This window comes from Rhinatrema bivittatum, chromosome 17 (genome assembly GCF_901001135.1).
Source record: "Rhinatrema bivittatum chromosome 17, aRhiBiv1.1, whole genome shotgun sequence".
Classification (NCBI taxonomy): Eukaryota; Metazoa; Chordata; class Amphibia; order Gymnophiona; family Rhinatrematidae; genus Rhinatrema; species Rhinatrema bivittatum.
In genome coordinates this window covers 52,191,084-52,204,283 of record NC_042631.1, presented here as the reverse complement: position 1 = coordinate 52,204,283, position 13,200 = coordinate 52,191,084, and the positions used below count along the sequence as shown (strand labels likewise).

Sequence of the window (13,200 nt, the reverse complement as noted above, 5' to 3'; positions counted from 1 at the left end):
TCTGTCACTCTGCTACAGATCAATAAATTAAACAAAGGGTTCAAAAGATGGTATAGCAAAGCTAAAAATGGTACCCTAAAAAAGTTATTTTGGCAAATTTTTAATCATACGATTTATTACTTATCTATAAAATCATAAATACATAACACAAAAAATGTTTCTATAATGTAAAAAATGTCTTATAAATCTAAATATAATGTCTCTTAAAAATAAACCAACAATAACATCACAATAGAACCAAAAAGATCACAACAACCATGACAGTGATAGGGAACCAAAAACAACATATATACATATAAACACATAGGACAACAAACAACATAGATTACCAAAAAAAAAAAAAGGAATAAATGCAAAAAAGAAACAAAAAATGTAAAAAGAAAAAAAAAGCAAAAAGCAAAAAAATTATAAGTACAAAAAAAAGAAGGAAAAAAAATGGGAGAAAGACGTATAAGATACCAAATTCTATTGTTAAAAATTCTCAGCTGAATACAACATTCTAAAGACTCAGTAGGAACTTCAAATTTCAAACCATAATTCAAATGCAGTTCAAGTGAATCAGACGATGTTAGTTCTTAGTAGATCAATCTATCATATCATTTTTCACAGAACCCAACATGTTTCACAGGTCAGGCTTATTCTGGGGTATCCATATAGTTGTTCCATATCTCATACAGTAACTTTAAAAAGCATATTAGCAATAGCATGCCCCACCACTAACCTCAGTTAGATGTAGAGCTCAGAAACAGAAATCAAAAAATGGCAAAAAGTACTGGGAACAAATCACATTGTCCAATGATTTAAAGTTTGCAGAAATTAGTTTAATATTCCATAAGGAGGTAACATATAATGCTTTAGTAGTCCAGTTTGAATGGCTCCCAGATAGGGACCGTGTTTAAAAAACAAACCTGTGTCGAGAGTAACCTATAAGCTACAGGATGAAACAAAATATAAACATCAGCCAATATAAGGACAAATCAATATAACATCTGACAGTTAATTGTACCACATTCTCAAGAGCACAACTTAACAAATTTCAAAATCTTACAAGAACAAATTGAAAGGCACATCAAAGCTAGTTTCCGGTTCAAGTAGTTAATACTCAAAAAAAAAAAAGTGATAAAGGGTATCATGAGATAAGAACATTAGATATGCCATACTGAGTCAGACCAAGGGTCCATCAAGCTCAGTATCCTGTTTCCAACAGTGGCCAATCCAAGTCACAAGTACTTGGCAAGTATCCAAACATTAAATAAATCTCAAGCTACTATTGCTTATTAATTAATAGCAGTTTATGGATTTTTCCTATAAGAATTAATTCATATCTTTTTTAAACCCAGTTACACTAACTGCTGTAACCACATCCAGAGCTTAACTATGCGCTGAGTAAAAACAAATTTTCTTTGATTTGTTTTAAATGAGCTACTTGCTAACTTCATGGAGTGGCCCCTAGTCCTATTATCCGAGAGAGTAAATAACCGATTTACATTAACTTGTTCAAGTTTTCTCATGATTTTGAACACCTCTATCATATCCCCCCTCAGTCGTCTCTTCTCCAAACTGAACAGCCCGAACTTCCTTAGCCTTTCCTCATAGGGCAGGCGTTCCATGTCCCTTATCATTTTGGTCGCCCTTCACTGCACTTTCTCCAGTGCCACTATATCTTTTTTGAGATGCAGTGACCACAATTGCATACAGTATTCAAGATGCGGTCTCACTATGGAGTAATACAGAAGCATTATGACATCCACTGTTTTATTTGCCATTCCCTTCTAATAATTCCTAACATTCTGTTTGCTTTTTTGATCACCACAGCACACTGAGTTGACAATTTCAATGTATTATCTACTATGATGCCTAGATCTTTTAACCGGATGGTAACTTCTAAGACAGAACCTAACATTGTGTAACTACAACAGTGGTTCTCAACCTTGTCGCATCATGTCACACCTGATGGACCATGCTCACATGTGTAACACAATTCACAGTGGAAATAAAAAATAAAGGCCCAGTATTATTTTTATTGTTAAGAATGACACAAGGGAAAGATAAGTGCTCTGAACAGAAACTGCATAAATAGTAAACATCCCATACCAAAACAGCACCAATTTCCAGAACTCAAACAGTAACCACCTTACAAGGCAAAACTGAAAATATTACACCAAGCCTTAAAACTCCAATATTCTTCCTATTAGGAAAACGGACCAAGTCAGATTACTATAGAGCCCTGCGCAGAAACTACATACCAGCAGAATACCTCACCTCAGTCACATGTGCAGACCCTCACCTAACACAGAATAAAGAGACCATAAAGCATAACTAGAAGCATGCAGACAAAAACTGAACTGGAAACTGAAACAAGCCAGAGAGACTGTATGCAGTGTAACAAAGGAAAAAGAGAAATATCACCAGTCCTCAAAACAAATCAAGAAATATAAAATCTATAGCAGTAAAACCATAATAATAAAAAGAACAGACTGTTTTAAAATAGCTGAATGGAATATCAAATAATTAAAAACTCATCTAAAAAAATGACTAGATACCAATAAAATATTTCAAAATAGCAGGCACAAAGACCCAATAATGAAAAATAATGATAAAAAAATACTTTGCTCTGCATACCTGGGAACATTTGATATCCAAGTGCCCTGAGATTGTTTTGAATTAGCAGGAGAAGGAATGGTTCGTTTGCTACTTTCTCCTCTCTCTGTCACACACAAGCTCTCTCTCTCACACTGACGCTCAGTCACACACATATACACATGCTTTTTCTCTCTTACTTACCTAGGTTCTTAATCACACATTTACACACATGCTGTCTGTCTTTTCACACACACACAGGCTTTCAATCACGCACTTACATACATCTGTCTCTTTCTCTCTCACACACACAGACAACTTTCATTCACACACACTTTAGGCAGCCAGCTATACCTCGGTATATAAAAGACTCTAAATAAATAAATAAATAAATAAATAAATAAATAAATAAATAAATAATTATATTCCGCTTTTTGCACTTTTTTCAGCGCTTCAAAGTGGATTACATTCAGGTACTGTAGGTATTTCCCTTCCCCAGAGGGCTTACAATCACACAGGCCGATACAGTACAGTGCGCTCTGGTGGAGCACACTGTTAACCCGCGATTGGACGCACGCTTTTGACGCGCTAGTGTTACCCCTTATTCAGTAAGGGGTCGAAAACGCGCGTCCAAACCCCCTGAACCTAATAGCGCCCGCAACATGCAAATGCATGTTGCGGGCACTATTAGGTATTCCCACGCAATTCAGAAAGGAAAATGTGCAGCCAAGCCCACATTTTACTTTCAGAAATTAGCGCCTACCCAAAGGTAGGCGCTAATTTCTCTGGGCACTGGGAAAATGCACAGAAAAGCAGTAAAGACTGCTTTTCTGTGCACCCTCCGACTTAATATCATGGCAATATTAAGTCGGAGGTCCCGAAAGTTACAAAAAGTTAAAATAAATAAATAAATAAAAATTTGAAGTCGGCCCGCGGCTTGCGGGTTGAAAACCGGACACTCAATTTCGCCGGCGTCTGGTTTCTGAACCCATGGCTGTCAGCAGGTTTGAGAACCAACACCGTCAAAATTAAGCGTCGGGGGTCAAACCCGCTGACAGCCGCCGCTCCTGTCCAAAAAGAGGCGCTAGGGACGCGCTAGTGTCCCTAGCGCCTCTTTTTACCTCTTTTTACCTCTTTTTACCGCTGGCTTAATTAGAATATTGAATCGCGCACACAGGAGAGTGGCCTGTGTGCGCGCAGGGAGAACGGGCGTTCACCCGCTCTCCCGCGGACTTTACTGTATCGGCCCGTAAGTTTGTATCTGAGGCAATGGAGGGTAAAGTGACTTGCCCAAGGTCACAAGGACTTTCATAGGTTCTTAATCACGCACATATACACATGCTTTTTCTCTCTCACTTATATAGGTTCTTATTCACACATTTACATACATGCTATCTGTCTTTTCAAACGTATACACACAGGCTTTCAATCACACACTTACATACATGCTGTCTCTTTCTCTCACACACATGGACTTTCATTCACTTACTTATATAAATGCTCTCTCTCTTTCTCTCACATACAGGCTCTCAATCACATACTCACATACTCTCTCACCTACACTGGCTCTCCTCAATCATACAAAGACACACGTTCTCTCTCTTACTTATACACACAGGCTCTTAATCATAATACACATGATCTCTCTCACTTACACATACAGGTTCTCAATCATACACTTACATTCATGCTATCTCTCTCACACACAAATGATCTCAATCACACACACATACTCTTTCACACATATTTTCAATCACACACCTACACATACAGGCTCTCAATCACTCACTTACATACATGCTGTCTCTCACACATTCAGACACAGGATCTCAAACACATATGCTTACTCACTCACTCTCTCTCTCTCCCCCCACCGAACTAGCGGCAGCAGCAGCCTCCTCCACTCGTGGTCTCGAGAAAGAAGTCCCATCGGCCACGGGGGCTGACGTTGCTTCTCTTGTGTACCTCGCCATGCTGCTCATTCTTAGGCTGTGCCTCCCTTCTCTTCTTTGGGCCGATGCTGCTCGCACTAGCATGGTCTCTTCTTCCCGCGCACATGGCCACTGCATACCACTTCCTCTTCCAGGCCGCGGGGGGGGGAGGGCGGGAAGAAGAGACCATGCTGGTGCCGCTGACTCCAGCTCTCCTACCGCGTTCCACCTGGACTATCATCATTTTAAGCCCGGGTGGAAGATAAGTTCCTATTTCATTGGGGCAGGGAGAGCAGCTGGTCCAGCGGGGGACTGGGAAGTGTGGCGACACACCTGCGTGTGCTTGGCGATACACTGGTTGAGAACCACTGAACTACAACATGGGTTATTTTTTCCTATATGCATCACTTTGCACTTGTCCACGTTGAATTTCATCTGCCATTTGGATGCCCAGTCTTAGTCTCGCAAGGTGCTCCTGGAATTCATCACAATCTGCTTGAGATTTAACTACTCTTTCAACATGGACTGACTGGGGCCTTTGCCTAGCCATCACATAGCAAGGCTGCTATCAGCTGCAACAATAAAGATGTTCTGTAGCTATTGGGGGTTGCCACTTCTGCTTTCCATGTTCTTAGTTGTAATCATGATTGTGCCAAAATGATAAGATTATAAGCCTGTACATGTAATGATGCCATTTCAAACAATGTATGTCCAGGTCTACACAGAAAGTGCTGTTCATGAAATATACAATGGTTTGTAGAGATGTGAATCGGGTGCCGAAATTGGTTCTGGTTTCGGTATCGTGGACCCGTGGGAAATTCCGTTCCTCGCCGTCTGGACGTTGTTTTTTTTTCAGCTGTCCCGAGCCACAAATTACAAATATGGAAACAGAAACTGGAATGGAAACCCATTCAAAACCACTCTGCATTCTGTGCAAAACAGAAATATAGCACCTAACAGACTTCTGGGATCTGCAATAATGTACACAAACTAATGCGCACAAAGTTACACCTGCATTATGGAAGTCAAACAGTAATAACCCTACTTATGAAAAGGCAGCACTGCAAAAATTACACCAGGCCCTAAACACCAATACAGCTCCTATTAGGAAAACAGAACGAGCCAAGCTGCTATAGCTCCCTACCAAGAAACAAGCTTGCAGAACACCCTTAGCTGGGTCACACAAGCAGAACACAGACAGACCCTCACCAAATACAGAATAAAGTTACAATAAAGCTAATGCTTTTGTTTTACGTTGTTGCACTGCATACAGGAGTTTGGCTTCTTACTGTTTCCAGTTCAGTTTTTGTCTCATTTCTATTTATACATTCCTTGAGAAATATAAAATAATTCTAAAACTAGATTAGAATAAATGTTTCAAAACAACTGGTAAATGGAATAACATCCAATCATTAAAAATTTTCAAAATTATTAAAAATTCTCCAAACACCAATAAAATATTTCTAACAGCAGACACATCACATAATACCCAATAATTAAAATGGCAGTCAATCAAGAAAGATAAACTTAAAAAGCCACCTTTACTTACCCTCTCCAGTAACTCTCCTATTTCTTTCCCTTGTAGGCCAATAACATAAACCAGAAGCAGCAAGGGCTGCTGAAGCTCTGTTCTCATGTTCTTATTCCTTAGAGCCCATGACTTAGTCTATTTCACACACACTCACACACACACACACACACACACACACACACACACACTTTCTCTCTCTCACACACCAGTCACCTCCCTGACCAATCTCTTTCTCTCTCTCACACACCAGTCACCTCTCTGACCAATCTCTCTTTCTCTCCCACACGTTACCTCCTTGACCAATCTGTCTCACACCCAAACGTCACCTCCCTGACCAATCTATTTCTCTCTTTCTCTCTCTCTTTCACACACACACACACACACATAACCTCCCTGACCAATGTCTCTTTCTCTCACACACATATACCAGTCATCTCCCTCCATTTCCAGCAACATTGTATAATACAAAATCCTGTAACTAAAATGTACTCAGATATAGGTTCAACGCACAATAAAGCTCTGAAATTTGTTGCCAGAGGATGTGGTTAGTGCAGTAAGTGTAGCTGGGCTCAAAATAGGTTTGGTTAAGTTCTTGGAGGAGAAGTCCATTAATGGCTATTAATCAAGTTTACTTAGGGAATAGCCACTGCTATTAATTGCATCAGTAGCTTGGGATCTTCTTAGTGTTTGGGTAATTGCCAGGTTTTTGTGGCCTGGTTTGGCTTCTGTTGGAAACAGGATGCTGGGCTTGATGGACCCTTGGTCTGACCCAGCATGGCAATTTCTTATGTTCTTATGTTCTTAAGCTTGCCATACCATAATACCCTAACTACCAGGCTTGAATAGTAACAATCCTACCTATGAAAAGGCAACACTGCAAGTATTAAACTACTGTAAATATTAAAACACCAATACACCTCCTATTAGGAAAACACAATCAGTCAGGCTACTATAGATCCCTATACAAAAACTAAATGCTAGCAAAATATGTTAGATGCAGAACATAGACAAACCATCACCAAATACAGAATAAACAGACCATAAAGTATAAATAAAAACATGCAGACAAAAACTGAACTGGAAACCTCAACAAGCAATATTCTGTATGCAGTGTAACTGTTATGGTTTTGTAAGAATGTGAAATGTGGGCCGAGATGAGAGATGTCTCTGCCCACAGGGAGGAGCCCCGTGAGCGTCACCGTCAGTGGGCGTGGTCTCAGTGACGTAGGACACAGCTTGAAAGAAACTTTATTAAGGAGAAAGATAAGGCATAGCCCGCGGAGCGGGGAATGCAAATAAACACAGTTTTTGAGCAATAGAATATACTCGGGGTGATACCATTGATGAGAAGGTCTGGTAGTGGCCCGCAGAGTAGGGTACACCAGGAGATTCCTACAGGCTGGTGGAGATACCTCAGAAGTGCAGATCTGGTAGTGGCCCGCAGTGCGGGGTATGCCGAGGATGACTGTACTGTAGGTGAAGATGTCTTCCTTGAGAATTCCGACAAGATGAGCAGTTTTAGAAGAGAGATGTGGAAGGCGTTGTGGATTTTAAGAGATGATGGTAACTGCAAGCTGTACGTAACTGGACCCAGGCAACGGAGTATAGTGAAAGGCCCTATGTACCGGGGTACAAATCGAGCCAAAGGTTGTTTTAGGTGAATGAAGCGGGTACTGAGCCATACCTTATTCCTGGGTTGTAACTGTGGAGCTGCTCTGTGATGGGCATCATAGAACTTCTTTGCTTGTTGACCAGCTTTCTGGAGAAGCTGATGCAATTCTTGTGCTGAAGCCTGGGTGGCAGGAGAAGATACTGATAAAAGCATTGGTAAAGGAGGTAGAGGTTGGCGTCCATAGACGAGTTGAAAGGGCGACGATCCTGTGGAAGCTGATGGATGGGAATTCAGTGCAAACTCTGCCCAAGGAAGCAACTCAGACCAGTCGCTTTGTCTGGAATTGACATAGGCCCGGAGAAACTGCTTTAGTGTGCGGTTCGTCCTTTTGGTCTTCCATTGGTTTGCAGATGGTAAGCTGATATAAGATCCAGAAATATATCAAACGTTTTGCAGAGAGATCTCCAGAATTTTGCTGTGAATTGAACCCCTCGGTCAGAGATGATGTGCTTAGGCATGCCATGCAGACGGAAGATGTGATGGATGAATAACTTCGCTAATTCAGTAGCAGATGGTAACCAGGTAGTGAACAAAATGAGCCATTTTGGAAAAACGGTCTACAGTGACCCTAATGGTGTGTTGCCACTGGACATGGGTAGATCGATAATAAAGTCCGTGGCTATGTGTGTCCACGGTTTGCTAGGAGCAAGCAGAGGTTGGAGAAGTTCACAGGGATGATTCGCGGGTGGTTTCTGTCTTGCACAGGTAGGAGATGATTCCACATAAGCCCATCATCTTCTTTCATCGAGGGCCACCAGTAATATCTTTGCAAGGTGGTCAGTGTTTTGGATTGACCAGGGTTACCTGCAAGGAGTGAGTTTTGGGCCCATCTGAGGATCTTCTTCCTGAGTGCCCGGAGTACCACTATTTTTTGACTGGAACTGTGACTGTGACTGAAAGAAGTACCCTAGTTGGGTCAATGATATGACGTGGAGTATCAGGGATATCTTCCAGCGAAAATGAGCAGGAAAGAGTGTCCACCCGGGTGTTCTTGTGTGCTGGGCGATACTTTAAAAGGAAATCGAATCTGTTGAAAAACAATGACCAGCGGGCTTGTCTGTGGTTCAACCGTTGGGCATGACATAAGTATTTGAGGTTTTTGTGGTCAGTAAAAACAGTTATCTGATGTTGAGCATCCTCAAGCCATGGGTGCCACTCTTCAAACGTCAATTTGATTGCTAATAGCTCCTTGTCTCCTATCCCATAGTTTTGTTCGGCAGGTGAAAAGCGCTGAGAGAAAAAGGAGTAGGGATGCAAGGTATGGGTGTCACTATGCTGGCTAAGGACAGCACCAACTCCGATGTCCGAAGCATCTACCTTGACTACAAAAGGTCGTTGGGGATCAGGGTGGCATAGACATGGCTCCTGAAGAAATGCCTTTTTGAGTTCCTGGAAGGTGGTTACGACTTCTGGGGACCACTGAGAGGGATTGGTTCCCTTGCACATCATGGCAGTAAGAGGCGCGGTCAAGGTTGAATAGTGATGAATGAATGATCTGTAGTAGTTGGTGAATCTGAGGAATCTGCGTAGAGCTTTAAGACCATTTGGTTGGGGCCAGTCCCGAATGCTCTTGGTCTTTTGCGGATCCATCTGGAACCCCTGGCTGGACACCACATATCCCAAAAAGGGAACAGAGACTCCTGGTGGAAGGAGCATTTCTCTAATTTAGTGTACAGATGGTTATCTCTTAGTCTCTATAGAACCTTGGCGATGTCCAATTGGTGAGTCTGGAGGTTCTGAGAAAAAAACAATATGTCGTCTAAATACACTACTACGCAGTCGTACATCATGTCCCTGAAGATTTCATTCATCATATTTTGAAATATGGCCAAAGGGCATGACTAAATACTCAAAATGGCAATCGCGGGTATTAAATGCTGTTTTCCATTCATCGCCCTGGCATATTCGGATCAGATTATATGCTCCTCTGAGATCCAGCTTCGTGAATATTTTGGCTTCTTGGAGCCAATCAAAGAGTTCAGAGATCAATGGCAGTGGCTAGTGGTCCTTCATGGTGATCTTATTCAAACCGCGGTAGTCAATACATGGGCGATGGGATCCGTCCTTACCCACGAAAAAGAATCCGGCTCTGGCAGGAGACTTTGAAGGCTGAATGAAGCTCTTTGCCTTGGTCTCGGATAGAGAAAGTGGGTATACCCTTCCTCTAGGAGGTTCGGAATCTGGTAATAAGTTTATGGCGCAGTCAAAGGATCGGTGAGGTGGTAAAGTATCTACCACTTTCTTAGAAAACACATTCTGATAAGATAAGTACTGCTGAGGTAAACCCGGAAGGGAGGTGGTAGTAGTCAGGCAAGGCATGGGAGTCACCGCCTCTAAGCATTTTCCATGGCAAACTTTTCCCCATTGGGACAGTTCCAGGGTACTCCAATTGAATTGTGATGAATGCATCTGTAGCCATAGCAGTCAGAGTACCACCGGATGTATAGCCTTATCCAGAACTAGGAACGTAATGGTCTCAGAGTGTAGAGACCCTGTGAGGAGATGAAGAGGTTGAGTGGTTTAGGAGATCTCACCAGGTAATGGCTCGCCATGTATAGATGACAGTAGCAGTGGAGTGGGTGTCCGAACTGTAGGGATTCGTAGGTGCTCTATGAGTTGGAAGAGTATGAAATTCCCACCGGCACTGGAGTCCACTAGGGCTAGTGTGTGGAATTCGAGGGCATCCGAGATAATGGAGACTGGAAGAGTCAGTGGAGGTGATGGAGAAGTTAGGCCTAGGAAGAGTCCTTCAGCAGATCCTAGGTCTGCAAGTTTCCCAGACAGATATGACAGGAGGGCACAGCGTGGCCAGGTTGTTCGCAGTATATGCAGAGGCCTAGTCTCTTTTGGTAACGCCTCTACTTCGACGTAAGGTGGCCGCGGCCTAGTTGCATGGGTTCTTCCGCCTCGATACTGGGTGCAGGAGTGGTCTGAGTAACCGGCACTGGACGAGAGCATGGAACCCCTGGTGACATCTTCTTAGGACCTTTTACCTCTTGTGAACGCTCACACAGACGACGATCAATTCATCCCGCAAGGTCAATGAGAGAGTCCAGGGTATCGGGGAGTTCACATGCTGCTAATTTATCTTTGATGCAAGAGTTAAGACCCTCCAAGAAAATAGCCCACAGGCAACCAGGACCCAATGTAGTTCCGAGGACAAGGTTTTAAACTCAATAACTCATCCCCCCGTAGACAATCCCCCTACCTCCCCCCCCCCCCCCCCCCCACCGCTTTTTCCTGTACTTTCCCATGGATTTCTCCCTAACATACCACCTGATTTGGCTTGACATAAGTTAATTGTAGCTTCTTTCTGCTGTAAATAAGGTACAAGGTATAGAATGTACAATGTAAATAAGTTTCTTTAGTTTCTCGCATTATCCCACTTTGCAGCCCTCCTGCTGTAAATACCTCCTCCTGTAAATACCTCCACCTCAATTACGGTTACTCTACTTTCTTAGCTGCTATCCCTTCCTCCTCTTTCTATCCCCCCCACTCCCGCCCCTTTTCTCACCTGCTCCCTCACCCGCTCCCTGTTTTTTGTAATTTTCCTCCTTTCTCAAGTTTATTGTAAACCGGCGTGATGTGCCCGCACGAACACCGGTATATTAAAAGCTGTTAAATAAATAACTCAATAACAGTCAAAGGTTTGGTACCTTGTTGTAAATGCAGGAATGCAGATCCAGCGACAGTTTTGCAGGCAGCATTGTCAAATACAGAACGAAAGAGAGTAAGGAACCCTGTCAAGTCCTTGAGAATTGGATCATTACGATCCTAGAGAGGTGAAGCCCAGGCCAGGGCTTTTCAGTCTAAAAGAGATAGTATATACATAGTTTTGGACTCTACGTCTGGGAAGTAAGTAGGTTGTAGAGAAAAGTGCATACAGCACTGATTTAAAGCCCCTACATAACAGGGGGTCACCTCTAAAACGGGTAGGTGCTGGCAAGAGCACGGAGAGACATACAAGCATCACCTGTGGCGAGGAAATGGCTTTGTTAGGCGTGGGAGTAGAATTCAGCGAGAGTTTAGCTGATTGAAGGCATTAGCCAAAGTCTCTAATGTCCTTCGTTGTTCGGCAAGACGTTGGGCCACGCCAGGGATGGCCTGAAGGGCTGAGACCTGAGCCAGGTCCATGGAGTTAACAATCTGTTATGGTTTTGTAAGAAAATGAACCCTGGGCAGAGATGAGAGATGTCTCCGCCCACAGGGAGGAGCCCTGTAAGCCTCACTCTCGGTGGGTGTGATCTCAGTGACGTAAGACACAGCTGTGAGAGAGACTTTATTAAGGAGAAAGTTAAGGCGTAGCCCGCAGAGCAGGGAGTGCAAATAAACACAGTTCTTGAGCAATAGGATATACTCAGGGTGATACCATTGATGAGAAGATCCGGTAGTGGCCCGCAGAGTGGGGTACACCAGGAGATTCCTACAGGCTGGTGGAGATACCTCAGAAGTGCAGATCTGGTAGTGGCCCCCAGTGCGGGGTATACCGAGGATGACTGTACTGTAGGTGAAGATGTAGATAAGGTCTGAGGTGCAGGAACCCGGATGTGGATCTTGTAGTAGATGCGGCAATACCCTGCAGCTCAGGGTCTGTTGGAGCGATAGTGCTGAAGAACGGTAGTGGCCCGAGGCACAGGGTATACCGTGGAGACTTCAGCAATGCTGGTAATGTAGGAAACTGAAGAAGGTACTTACTCACACAAGGAAGTTCCAGGAAAGAGTCCCGAGAAGTGGGTTAGGAGTAGTCCAAGGCAAGAAGGCCCTCCGAGGAGTGGATAGCCAGGAACGCGGAAGGGCCCCCATGGAGCGGTTCCCCAGAGTGTTTGAATGCCACGAGGAGATACTGGTACAGAAGATCCAAGAATGGAGCGGATTCAGTAACGAGAGAACTCCTTGCTAACTCGTATTAGCAATGGGCTGGTAAGCTTAAGTACAGCAGCGAGTTGACGTCATCTGGAGTGGACGCCCCCGGGGTTCCTGCCATGATGTAAACAAAAGGAGGCCCTTGTGCACGCGCCTAGGCGATTCGAGAAGCAAGATTGCGGTCGGCAGCACCCACGCTGTCCCGGGCATGCAGGGGAGGTCGGAGTTGGTTGGCGGAGGCCACCATTCTTCCCATGATTGATGGTGCAGGGAAAAAAGAGGTGAGCATGAGAGGTTGCAGCCGTCTGCGACCAACGGGCACAACAGCAACAATGAAAAAACAGAAACATCGCCATTCCTCAATATTCAACAATATTAAATATCAATAATAGTAAAACATACTAATAATAATATTTCAAAACATCTGACAAATAGATTCTATATGTAAGATCCTTGTTCAAAACATCACACAAATTAAATAACAGCCAACAATTAATAAGGATTTTCTACTCTCTATATATACCTGGGAACTATGGATCTCCAGTTACCCCGAGATTACCATGAATTAGTAGGAGAGGGGAGGTGGGTTACACAAAATAGTAAAGATGTGAATCGGAACCGGA

The 13,200-nt window shown here is 43.3% G+C and overlaps 1 protein-coding gene across 1 annotated transcript in view; it reads right to left on the bottom strand.

Moving 5' to 3' along the window:
- LOC115079429 (synaptotagmin-2-like) overlaps nt 1–13,200 on the bottom strand; it is a 134,994-nt gene that overhangs the window by 82,003 nt on the left and 39,791 nt on the right. The window lies entirely within an intron of this gene.